General features: G+C 38.0%; 2 pseudogenes; one reads left to right on the top strand and one right to left on the bottom strand.

The window, feature by feature from the left end:
* Window positions 1-505: 505 nt before the first annotated feature.
* On the bottom strand, window positions 506-2,021 carry LOC114625426 (annotated as a pseudogene).
* A 10,271-nt stretch (window positions 2,022-12,292) lies between these two features.
* LOC114625407 lies at window positions 12,293-13,312 on the top strand (annotated as a pseudogene).
* Window positions 13,313-13,602: the final 290 nt, after the last annotated feature.

Raw genomic sequence — 13,602 nt, 5'->3', positions numbered from 1 at the left:
TGTATTCATGAATATGACTTATATACACACTTATATATGACTTATATACATACTTGCATATGTATATATACATTTAGTGGATGAAGCAAAAATTCGCATGAGCAAGTTTCAACAAGCAAGTGCCAATGCAAAAAAGCTCATTCATTCTGAATAAAAAAGAAGCTCCAATCTTTATTGCTCCAAGAAAGAAAAAGTTTCTGCCGTTTTATTGCTGCAAGTAAGAAAAAAGTTCTGTCTCATTGTCATCATTCTTAATTCTTATGCTTTCTCAGGATAAATGATCACATGGTTTTTTAAGCATCTTTACATTCCAAAAGTTCATAGCATGTTTTAAGAGCCTAACCTAAATCATAAATTGCTAAGGAGTCACAGCAGAAATGTTTACATGTGTTTCCATTAAGACTAGTATCTAACTAAACATTCACTATCTGTTATTAGATCTATACATTCATTAAAAGTTTAAACAATAATTCTTTTTTTTTTTTTTTGGAAGCAAACCAGGACAATCCTTTATTGGGAGCAGAGAGCAGCACGGCACAATGACCAACAACAGATGGAGACAGCCCGCACAGCATCCTCCAGGGTACAGGCTTTCTACTAGCAAAAATTGACTGGAAAACAGACTCCTTGGGGCAGCTTCCCATCCCTGAAGAGGACGATGGGTCACTAGAGATACAGGCCCTCAGGGGTGCCTTCTTGTTTTTTATAAAGAACATTCTCTTTAGATTTTTTGAAGTCTTCATTTGTTACTTTCATTCTGCGTTCCCGCAAGGCCATCAAGCCAGCTTCTGTACAGATTGCCTTGATGTCAGCCCCAGAGAGGTCATCCTTTGCCATGATCAAGTCATCCAAGGTCACGTCGTCAGCAAGCGTCATCCTGCTTGTGTGAATCTGGAAGATGCGCTTCTTGGTCTTCTCATCAGGCAGGGGGAACTCGATCTTTCGGTCAATGCGGCCTGGTCTGATAAGTGCTGGATCCAAAGTTTCTATTCGGTTTGTGGCCATGATAACTTTTACATCTCCCCTGGAATCAAATCCATCCAACTGGTTCAACAGTTCCAACATTGTTCGCTGAATTTCTCTCTCACCTCCAGAGTTTGAATCGTATCTTTTGGTCCCAATGGCATCGATTTCATCAATGAACACGATGGATGGTGCATGTTCTTCAGCAACCCGGAAGAGCTCCCGAACGAGCTTGGGCCCGTCACCTAGGTACTTCTGAATAAGTTCTGAGCCAACCACTCGCAAGAAAGTGGCTGAAGTTTGGTTCGCTACTGCTTTGGCCAATAGAGTTTTACCTGTTCCTGGCGGACCGTAGAGAATCACCCCCTTAGGGGGCTTTATCCCCATTTCTTCATAGTACTCAGGATGGGTAAGGGGGAGCTCCACAGACTCCTTAATTTCCTGGATCTGGTTGTCCAGTCCCCCAATATCTGCGTAGGTTTCCTGGGGGGCCTTTTCCACCTTCATCACTGTGACCAGAGGATCCGTGTCATCCATTAGCACCCCGATCACAGCATGCACCTTGTGGTTGAGCAGGACTGAACAGCCTGGTTCCAGCAGATCCTTGTCTACAAATGACAGGATGCTGACGTAGTGTTCTGAGCCCACAGATGTGGACACAATGGCGTGGTTATCATCAATGATCTCTTCCAGGGTTCCTACAGACATGGGGGTCCCCCTGAGATCATCCACTTTTGATCTCTCCTCCTCTTGCTTTTCTTCTAATGGTTTCATCTGTTCCTGGTTTCTAATGAACTCCTCCTCCATGAGAAGATAGTCTTTTATTCTCTCTAGTTTCAGTAATTTCAGGCGACATTGGGTGTGAGGTGTTACCAGTGGCAGTTTGGGGGCAGCATCTGGTCCCTTTGTTTTCTTCTTCTTTTTCCCCACTCTAGTTGGGACAGGAGGTTCGTATTTCTTTTTCTTGTCCTTGTCATCCTTCTTGCCACCCCCAGGACCATGGCCACCACTCTGACTTTGACCCATCTTCCTTCAGCCGTCCAAGTCGCCACCGCCGGAAGTGCCTTAAACAATAATTCTTATGTCATAAGTTAGCACAGTTTTATCAAAAGGCAAATCTTCTGCCTTGTATCTCATTAGTTTTGAAGTTTTGTATAGATAAACCAGTGAATATTTTATTTATTATTCTTGCAGCTACAATAAACTGTCCATTCCCAGTTCATAACCTTAATTATCTGATAGTGGTTTCACAGCTAACATATAAGGAACGTTTTCCCTGATTATAAATGTGTTGCAAGCCTGCTTTCTTATCCTAGTACAATTAGCCCGTGATATATGAAGGTATACAGAACCCTATTTGCAGTTTTCAGAGAGCTGGAAATTACTTGTATAAATTTAGAAATTACATAAAATCATTATCAGGAATCATGAAATCATCAATTTGTCTGCACAGCATGGCTACATGAGGGTATGTCTTCATTGTTCTACAGAAAAATCTGTCTAAGATTTTTTTTTTAGGCTAATGCCTAAGAATCATTATAGACAATTTAATAATGACAGGAAAGGCATATCAGCAACAAAGCAATTCTGAAACAAGATCTCTGATGGTCCTGCAATTCAAAGTTTACCCATCATAGATATGCAAAATGATAGGCCATCTCCAGAAAGGTTACTTGCTAGGTTTAGCCTCTCCTAGATGGTTCCTGAAAACTGATCTACATCTCTAGCCAATACTTTTTATTTGGAAGAATTTCAAACTGTGCTAAAAAATAAAAGAGTAATGAAATTAATCTTAAATACAAAGTTTCATTCATTATAATGTATCATTTAAAATAATTTACACCCCCTATTTTTTGTCTGTCATAACCATTTTAAATGACATTCTGGAATTCACCCTGGAAATGATTACGTCTCTGAAAATAGAAGAATTTATGCTTTATGTTCTTAAAAGGTCTAATTAAATATTTCTTGATGATGAAAATATGAGGGGGTTCTATTTTTAAAAAAGAATAAGCATCCTGCCTATTCAATTAGTGACTTGATGTGCGAAGGGGCAGGAGGTTCCAGTTCTCAGAGAACAGGGTGGGAGCATGGGGGGAAGGTCTGCGTAAGGGGGAACTAAGAGGAGAACAAAGATGATATTGGGATGTAAAGTGAATAAATATGTAAATTAATAAAAAGAATAAGTATCCTAAGAGCTCTTTTAAAGGAGTATGTTCAATAGAACTGCATCTATGTGTTTATATATCTATATCTATCCATCTATGTGTATGGTATGTATATCTGTATCTATCTGTATCATCTGCATATGTATGTTTTTCAAATACATGTGCAAACTGTTCAGAGCCATCATATTCATAAATTCATGAACTGAATAGTGCTCAGGATCCAATCAGAAGAGAATACATCTACTTATGAATACAACTACTGATACAAGCAAAAACAAAATCCACAGACATAATGTTAAAGAAAGTGAGACAGACAAAATATGAACTGTATTATTCTACTGGTCCCAGTTTTAGAAGCAGAATTAATCTATAGCTGATAAACCTAACTAATAAAAATAGATATTTCTGATAGGATATACAGATTGGGAGGGAATTTTATCATTATACAAAAGTGCATAGATCACACAATGAATTTATGGGAAAAAATTCATAAAATCGTATTTTGTACCCTTTACTTTTCTGTTTTGTTGTTGTTAGTGATGTTGCTTTAGATTTTCTTTCATTTTATTTTATTTTTGAGATCAGAATATAATTATAATATCTTCCTTTCTTTTCCTTTATTCAAAGCCCTCCCCACTTTTCTTCAAGTTTTTGGCCTCTTTTTTTGTTACTAGGTGTTATTGCATGCATATTTGTAAATATATATACAAATATATTCCTAAATATAACCTATTTAGTCCATATAATGTTATTAATGAAGTATCCTACTTTAACACAAAAAAGCTTGTAAAATAATGAACAAGAAGTATACTCTAGATTACAGTTGGTAACATTTTTCTGAAATGGAGCAGCACAAGATTTTCTTTTTGACCTTTGTAAAAGATAAAAATTTTGTGATAACTATGTACCCTAGTCAAATTTAGCACAAAGAATGATACACAAATTCATGAGTCTGATGGTGTTTCAATAAACTTTTACATATATGGGGAAGAAGATAGCTCTCAGGGTAAAATTCCTAGCTATACAAGCTCAGTGAGCTTATTAATCCCTTGAACTACATAAAATGCCAGATGTAATGGCATGCATATATAATCTGAGCACTCCTTCAGCAAGATGGTAGAGAAGAACCAGGAAAATCACTTGAACATTCACAGACAGCTAGCTTTGAGTTCACAGTGCCACAGAAGAAATAAGAAGGGCCCTGCCAAATAGAAAGTCCACAAGAAGACCAACAGAGTCAACTAACCTGGACCCTTGGGGCTCCCAGAGACTAAACCACCAACTAAAGAGCATACATGGGCTGGACCTACCTCCCTACACACATATGTAGCAGGTGTTCAGCTTGATCTTTTTGTGGGTACCCCAAGAAATGGAGCAGAGACTATCCCTGAATCTGTCACCTGCCTGTTGATCCTGTTTCCCTAACTTCGCTGCCTTTGTCTGGTCTCAGTGGGAGAGCATGTGCTAGGCCTGCAGTGACTTGAGGTGTCACCTTGGGTTGGTATTCAGGGGAAGACCATTTCCTTCTCAGAGGCGAAGGGGGTTAGTGGTGGGCAGAGAAGCCTGTGGGAGAGGAGGACTAGGAAGAGAGGAAGGGCTACAATCCAGACGTAAAGTGGATAAATAAATTAATGGGAAAAAAGAGGGACCCTAATTCAATAAGAGGGCAAATAAGTAACTCATTGAAAGTTGTCCTTTGTCCTCTATTCATGTGCCACATTATGAGTACATCCATACACACAATGGATAAATAAAACACATATATAAATAAGTATCTCAAAATCTATTTTTAGACATCAACATTTATACTTCCTAAATTTCTGCCTGTTGTGACTTATTACTGTTCTCTGGACTTAAAAAGCTTTTAAATGTCAAATTCGCTCTTAGTTCATGGACATACAAATGTCAACCCCTTTAGCCAGCAAGGGGTGTGGCATGTTCCCCTACTCTCTAGTGCTCAAGCTGGTTCTCCTGTGCCTCTTCTAAAAAACCTTTTAAAAAATGCCAAACTCAAGTCCAAGTGGATCCAGGACCTCAACATAAAACTGGATGCATTAAATATCATAGAAGAAAAAGTGGTAAATAGTGTTGAACACATGGGTCCAGGAGACAATTTCCTAAATAAAACCCCAAATGGCTCAGATCTAAGATCAACAATTAATAAATAAGACCTCATGATGGAACAAAGCTTCTTAATGGCAAAAGACACTGTCAATAGAACAATAGGGCAACCTACAGACTGGGACAGGATCTTCACCAACCCTACATTTAACAGAGGGCTAATATCCAAAATTTATAAAGATCTAAAATTAAATACCAACAACCCAAATAATCCAATTCAAAAATGGTGCACAGAGTTAAACAGAATTCTCAACAGAAGAATCTTGAATGGCTGAGAAGCACTTAAAGAGATGTTCAAAGTCAGTCATCAGGGAAATGTATATGAAAACAACTCTGAGATTTCATCTTACGCCAGTCAAAATGGCTAAAATCAAAAACTCAAGTGATAGAATATGCTGGCAAGGATGTGGCACTAGAAGAACACTCTTCCATTGTTTCTGGGAGGACAAACTTGTACAACCATTCTGGAAATCAATTTGGCACTTTCTTAGAAAACTGGGAATAGCTCTAGTTCAAGACCCAGTTATACCACTCCTGGGCATAGACCCAAAAGATGCTCCACCATCCCACAAAGACAGTTGTGTAACTATGTTCATATCAGCTTTATGCATAAAAGCCAGAAACTGGAAACAGCTTAGGTGGCCCTCAAATTAAGAATGAATAAAAAAAATGTAATTCAGCTACATAATGGAATACTAATCAGCTATTACAAACAAGGACATCATGAAATTTGCCTATAAATAGATGGATCTTGACAATATCATCTCAAGTGAGGCAACCCATTCCCCAAAGGACATGCATGGTATATACTCACTTAAAGTGGATATTAGCCATAAAATACAGGATACCCATGCTTCACTCCACAGACTCAAAGAAGCTAAACAAGAAGGAAGGTACAAGAATGTTTAAATCTCACTTAGAAGGGGAAATAAAATAGCCATAAGAGGCAGTTGGAGGGAGGGAACTGGAAGGAAGAGGGGATGAGGGGGAAGGGTGGGTACAGGATTAGGTGTGGGGAGGGACGGGAGGGATGACCAGATGGTCATGAGAATACATGGAACTCTGCAACTGACAGAGTTGTGGAGATAGGGGGCATCTGTAGGAAGAGATAGAGACCTGAGATAATGAAGGCACCCAAGAATCAATGGGGGTATCTTTAGCTGTCACTCATCGCATTAGGGATATGGAACCTGAAGAGGCCACCTCCTGTAGCCATGAATGAACCCCAGTGTAATGATAAAAAACAAAATTATACTGTCTACAAGAAATGCAGTCAGTGACAGGGGGTGGCAGCAGAGCCAATAACTGTCCCAACTTGAGACCCATCCCATGATCAAGCATCAATCTCTGACACTATTAATGATATTCTGTTATGCTTGCATACAGAAGTGGCTGTCCTTTGAGTAACTCTACCCAGTAACTGACTCAAATAGTTGCAGACACCCATAGCCAAACAATAGATGGAACTTGGTGACCCTTATAGAAGAAAAGGAGAAAGGATTGAAGAGGGCCTCCACTTGCTCAAAGGAAAAGAGGAAGGAAGATGGTGGGAAGGATTGATTATTGGAAGAGGTGACTGAGGGGGGAGAAGTGAGTGGGATCTAAAGTGAATAAGTAAAAATATAATAATAAATAACAAATTGCCACTAAAATGTCAATCTCTTCATGTATAAAAGCATAAAAGAAATATATATTTGACTATGAGCATCAGAATTCAAGCATTTCTATTCAACTACAAACCAAAAGAAAACTGACATTCACAAGTAAAAGATTATTAGTTCAGACTTTCAACAATTACAAACAGGAATGTTTTAAAGCCAATATTATATAGTGATTGGTGACAGAGGTCAATATGAGGAATGTGTATTGTTATTTTTATAATATAATTTTCTGTCAAAGGAAGTTATACTCAGATAGTTTTGTCATTAGATCACCATAAAGTGTTTAACATTTTATTCCTTCTATGCTCTTTCTTTAAATGAAAGTTTTATGATAAGACAATTATAATTTGGGATTTTAGAGAGATTACACTGTATTCAGGCACCTTACATGTAGAATATCTCAAATAAACTCCCTTATCTGCCCATCTGCAAAGCACCCTCTTTTTATGACATGTTTTTCTGTGGTGGTGGGTTGAGTGGATTTCACATAAGTGGTGAAAGATTTGTCACTTGTAAGGTAGTGTTTTCTCCTTTCAAAGTACCTCAAGTTACAAAAGACCTAAGGAGAATATACGTCCATCTTCCTTTCATAGCAGAGGAAACTAGAGTTTTTATGCACCATAGAATAGCTGTAGCATTTTCAAAAATATGTTTTCGGTTTGCTACCAGACAATTCTTCATATGACTGATATTTTTCTATAAAAATCAATGCTTTTACCATTTTTTAGTCTATCATTTCTGTTCTTCCATTACACAAAATGGAATTATACATTTCTCTAGCTGTATAAGTCAGCATTTAGTCACCTAATTTAATTGATTTCTATAATTTAGCTTATGTGAATGATTCTATTAACAAATATATTGTGGATGTGCTTAATCTGGATAATTTTTTGTTCTGCTAAAACTTGCTTCATTTCTGTGTGACAAAAAAAACCATGATAACAGTGAAGAATTAGATAACAATTTCTTCTGGGAGCTCCTACCTTTGAGGGAGAGATGGCTGTTGAGAATAGACCTTATCCTTGACCTTCAGGTTCCTTTCTAGAATGTCCTCCTTTCTATAGTGTACTCCTTTCAGGCATAGAGATGCCAGTTTCTATAAACACTGCACAATTCACAATATCTGAGCCTACTTCCTTGTCCTAGCCCAAAGTCATTTTCATGTCTGAAGCCTACTTTCCTTGTTCTAGCCTAAAATTTAGATTCCTGCCTGAAATTACTTCTTTGTTCTAGCCTAAGATTTTAATTCCTGCCTGAAATTACTTCTTTATTCTAGCCTAATGTCAGATTCCTGTCAAGTAGCCCATTTCCTTGTCCTTGACCCATGTCAGATTCTTGCCAAGCAGCCCCAAAAGCATTTCGCTACTCCCCCTTTTTTGTTTAATAACAAGACTGAGCCTGTCAGAAATTGCCTGTAATGACACCTTACTTTTTTTAAGCTCAGAGTCAACTTCTGCCACTGTCAAAGTAGACTTTTTGAGTGTTAGTCATCACCTTTGATTTGACCTCTTTGGCTTACCAAACTCAACTATTCAACTCAACTGTGTCTTCCCTTGAGGTCAGCACTGCTTTCACTTTGTGGTTGTATGAATGAGAATGGTCCACATAGGCTCATTGACTTGAATCCTTAGTCTCCAGTTAGTGGAACTGTCTGGGAAGAATTATGAAGTGTAGTCTTGATGGAGAAGTGTGTCATTGGGGGTTGGCTAAGAGATTTCAAAACCTCTCTCTCTCTCTGTCTCTCTATCTCTTTGTCTCTCTCTCTGTCTCTCTCTGTCTCTCTCTCTCTGTCTCTCTGTCTCTTTCTCTCTGTCTCTCTCTGTCTCTCTCTGTCTCTCTCTCTCTCTGTCTTTCTGCATCATCTTTGTGAATTACATGTAAGTCTCAGCTTCTGCACCAGAGCCATGCTTGCCTACATTTTGCCATGCTCCAAGACACTATGGTCATGGATTCAGCCTCTGAAAATATAAGCTCAAATAAGCTCATCTATAAATTAGGGCTGGTGTTTTTTTTGTGTGTTTTTGTTTTTGTTTTTGTTTTTTTGTTTTTTTTTGTTTTGTTTTGTTTTACAGCAGTAGAAAAGTAACTAAGATGGACTTCAAGGGAAAATAGTTTTCATCAGTCCTGGGCCCAAAGGACCATATAACCAACTTTCCAATTGGCATGCAGGAAATTTGTATACGTACTCTTCAGATAAATATAATCTAATAGAGTTGAATAATTGCAATAAGGGCATAGAAGGTCCAAGTTTCTATGTGTGAATATTGGTAACTGACTGAATTTAATGCTATCTTCAGAAAATAAATACTCTGTATGTAGATACAGAAAATAAGAAAATATCGATGCTTTGTAGCCTATATTACCAAATTTAAATATAGAACTAAGTTTTCTTTTTTATACTATAAGAAATTGAAATTCCAAGTCTGTGGTTTTTTATTTTCTCTTCCACTGATAGCTTAATAAATTCATATTTTAAATATTTGAAATCCTACTAACATAATCTTTCAGTATATACCTATCCCCATCCTTCAGTCTTTGGAAATTTCTATATCTAAAAAGTTATTTCTTTTTTCTTTCATAAGACAACTTATTTTTTTATTAGTCTGATCAGAACAGTGGAGCCAGCAAACAGAGCAACCAAAAGGATAAGAACAGTGAGGTGTTCTCTTTGTGGGACTACATCAATTCAAGCTGGAAAAATCAATGAATCTGAGGGAAAGTACAATATCATTCCAGCATCATTCATGCTCAGAACTCAACAAAAATCACAAGAATAAAATCTCACTCAACATTGCCCATGCAGAGAAACCACAGGTATGGAGGTTACATTCTCACTCAGTTGCCTAGAACAGAGTATCCATCTGAGAGACATCCCTACATTTATCTTTAACAACCACAGCCACTAAAGTTAGTCACATAATTAATAAAACCATGGCTTAGGAAAAGCTTGATCATTTTTGCTGTTTTATTAGACTTAATTTGAAAGGAGGGTTATAAAGTAATATTTTCCTTGCTTTCTTTTTTTAATATTTCAAGACATTCATCCATTTATTGAGTATTTTGTAACTTTCAAAAATCCTATATAAAATTTATTTCATATCTTCATTTCTGTAAATAAATTATTCTATGTATAAGCACACTTCTCATTAATTTTTAAACTTATATTTCTGAACACATTTGGCTCAGTTTCATGCTTTAGGTATTCTCATTGCCTTCTGCATTCCAGCATCCTAATATCTTTTTTATCCATTAATATATTTATTTATTCACTTTATATCCCAAACACAAAACACCCTCCCAGTCCTCCCTCACACAGCTCCCCGTCCCATTCTCCTCTAAGATGGAGGAAGTCCTTTCTGGATACCAACCCACCAAACATATCAGTCACTGAAGGATTAGGTACATTCTTTCCCACTGAGGCCAGACAAGACAGTCCAGTTATGGGAACAGAATCCACAGGCATGCAATGTAGTCAGGAATAGCTGCCACTCCAGTTGTTGGCAACTCCTATTAAGATCAAGCTGCACATCTGCTTCATATGTGGGTAGGATAATCACAGCCCATGTAGGCTCTTTGGTTGGTGATTCAGTCTATGGGAGCCCCCAAGGGTCCAGGTTAGTTGATTCTGTTGGTCTTCTTGTGGATTCCGTGTCCCCTCCAGGTTCTTTAATCTTCCTTGTGTTCTTAATAGAAAATCTTGAGTGATAGAATTCAGGAAAGAGAATTACATCATTGAAATTAAAAATAGGCTTTGTTAAAATGAAGGGATCTATTCCAAAGTCTTATTCAGTGTGCTGTGAAATTTCTGTTACACAAATTATAGCACTCTGAAGGGCTCCTTACTATGACTATTACTGAAAATAAATCATGTCTTTGAGGGCTAATAATCCCTGTGTTGTCTCCCTGATATCAAATGTAGAAACAGGAGGTCCATGGTATTATCAATCTTCTCCAACAAACATAAAAACAGGCCTCCAAGAAGAGATACCTACTTCTGATGTTGCCCCTTATTCTAGTTAGCTAAGTTACAATAATGCTGAGTAACGAACTGTGTGAATATAAACAGTTCACACTTCAGCTAGAATAAGATGGACTTCAGACACTGCGTTTTGGTTTCTAGATTGGTTTTAGAAATGTTGAAATCTATTTTGATTTTTCTTGGGCCAGAGAGACCTAGGCTAGATGCCAATCACAAGAGCATGACTGGCAAATCCAGGCATGAAAGCAAGTTTAAAAGCTCGGTTTTTGTCACAGCTGTGTACTTAATTGGCTAAAACAAGTTACGTATTCAAGTCCAAGGTCAAGAGCTGAAGAAATATGAAAACCAGAGAACTAAGTGAATATATAATTAAGTAAATTAAGTACCCTCGTAGGGTCTTAATCTACTTTACCCTCTAAGTGAGAGGGATATTCTCATGTTGTAACTATAAAATTAGTTTGTTACTAGAAAGTATTTCTCCTTGGCCTCTTCAGAAAAATATATCAGTTGCCCACCTGATTAGTTTCTTTCCATTTACTAAAGCTGATGAAAATTGATTGTATTCATGGGCAGTCATACAATTCAGGTAAGGTAAAAACTGTAAGGTTTCTTTTGTTGCTTCTATTAAGTCCAGAGTTATGCTGCTCAGTATGGTAACTATTTGTGGCTGGCTAACTGAATTTAAATTTAAAGTAATATGAATATAAAATTTTGTTCTTCAATCACACTAGCTCCATTTAAAATATTCAATAGCCTATCTTGTCGGAACAACTAAAGACATTGAAACTGCAAAAGAAGTTATTTTTTTCCTGTTTGCAGGTGGCCATAATTATGAAATATATGGATATAATTAAAGTCTCTACCAAACAACCATTAGAACTAATAAGTGAATTTTGTACTGTTACAACATAAAAAAAAATCAGTAGCATTCCCATATACTAACAGCAAATGATCTGAAGTACAAGAAAAATAATCCCATCGCCAATAACTGCAACAAATAAAATACTTATGCATAAAATTACAAAAGCAAAATTTCTCTCTACTGAAAACTATAGGCCACAGACAAGAAATTGAAGATAAAAAAAGCAGAGTGATGTCCATGCTCATGAACCTGAAGATTAACATTGTTTAAATGTTCATAAAATTAAAAATGATTTTCAGATTCTATACAATCTTTATCAAAACATCAATAGCTCACTTCATAGAAGGAGAATAAAGAATTCCCAAATTTGTACGGAATCAGAAAACACTCTGGTGTACCCAGCACTCTCTAGCAGGTCAAGGATGGAGACAAATGAGATTCTCTGCATCTCGGGCCCTGCAACTCAGGAAAGTCATCAACCTTGCAGTTATGGAGGAGGTGAAAACAGGCAGGCTGCCAGTCTCAAAAGAAGTCCAAGATGACAACCCTCAAGGACCAGTTGATTGTGAATCTTTTTAAGGAAGAACAAGCCCCCCAAGAACAAGATTACAGTTGTTGGGGTTAGTGCTGTTGGTATGGCTTGTGCCATCAGTATTTTAATGAAGGACTTGGCAGATGAGCTTGCCCTTGTTGACGTCATAGAAGACAAGCTAAAGGGAGAGATGATGGATTGCCAGCATGGCAGTCTTTTCCTTAGAACACTAAAAATTGTCTCCAGCAAAGACTATTCTGTAACTGTGAACTCCAAGCTGGTCATTATCACAGCGGGGGGCCTGTCAGCAAGAGGGAGAGAGAGCCGGCTTAATCTGGTCCAGCAGAAATGTGAACATCTTCAAGTTCATCATTCCCAACATTGTGAAGTACAGTCCACACTGCAAGCTGCTTGTTGTCTTGAATCCCGTGGTTATCTTGACCAACGAGTTGGAAAATCAGTGGCTTTCCCAAAAGCCAAGTTATTGGAAGTGGATGCAATCTGGATTCGGCTTGGTTCTGTTACCGGATGGGAGAAAGGCTGGGAATTCACCCTCTGAGCTGTCACGGGTGGGTCCTGGGAGAGCCTGGCGACTCCAGTGTGCCTGTGTGGAGTGGTGTGAACGTTGCTGGTGTCTCCCTGAAGTCTCTGAACCCAGAAGTGGGCACTGATGCAGATAAGGAGCAGTAGAAGGAGGTTCAAAAGCAGGTTGTTGACAGTGCATATGAGGTGATCAAGCTGAAAGGTTACATATCCTGGGCCATTGGCCTCTCTGTGGCAGACTTGGCCGAGAGCATAATGAAGAACCTTAGGCAGGTGCATCCCATTTCCACCGTGATTAAGGGTCTCTACGGAATCAATGATGTCTTCGTCAGTGTCCCATTATCCTGGGACAAAATGGATAAAATCTCGGATGTTGTGATGGTGACACTGACTCCTGAGGAAGAGGCCCGCCTGAAGAAGAGTGCAGATACCCTCTGGGGAATCCAGAAGGAGCTCAGTTCTAAAGTCTTCCCAGTGTCCTAGCACTTCACTTCAGAGATTGGAAGTTCTTGTCATAGAGATCATTCACCTGTTTGGTTAGAGGTATACCAAGGTATTTTATATTTGTGACTGTTGTGAAGGGTGTAATTTCCCTAATTTCTTTCTCATCTCATTTATCCTTTGAGTATACAAAGACTACTGCTGATTTGATTGAGGTAATTTTATATCCAGCCAATTTGTTGAAGTTGTTTATCAGCTGTAGAAATTCTCTGGTATGATTTTTTGGGGCCATGTAGTATACATACACACACACAAACACACACACACACACT

The sequence above is a fragment of the Grammomys surdaster genome, unplaced genomic scaffold (assembly GCF_004785775.1).
Source record: "Grammomys surdaster isolate TR1022 unplaced genomic scaffold, NIH_TR_1.0 217, whole genome shotgun sequence".
NCBI classification, from domain to species: domain Eukaryota; kingdom Metazoa; phylum Chordata; class Mammalia; order Rodentia; family Muridae; genus Grammomys; species Grammomys surdaster.
Note: the sequence above shows the minus strand (reverse complement) of the source record. Positions and strands in the feature narration are given on the sequence as shown.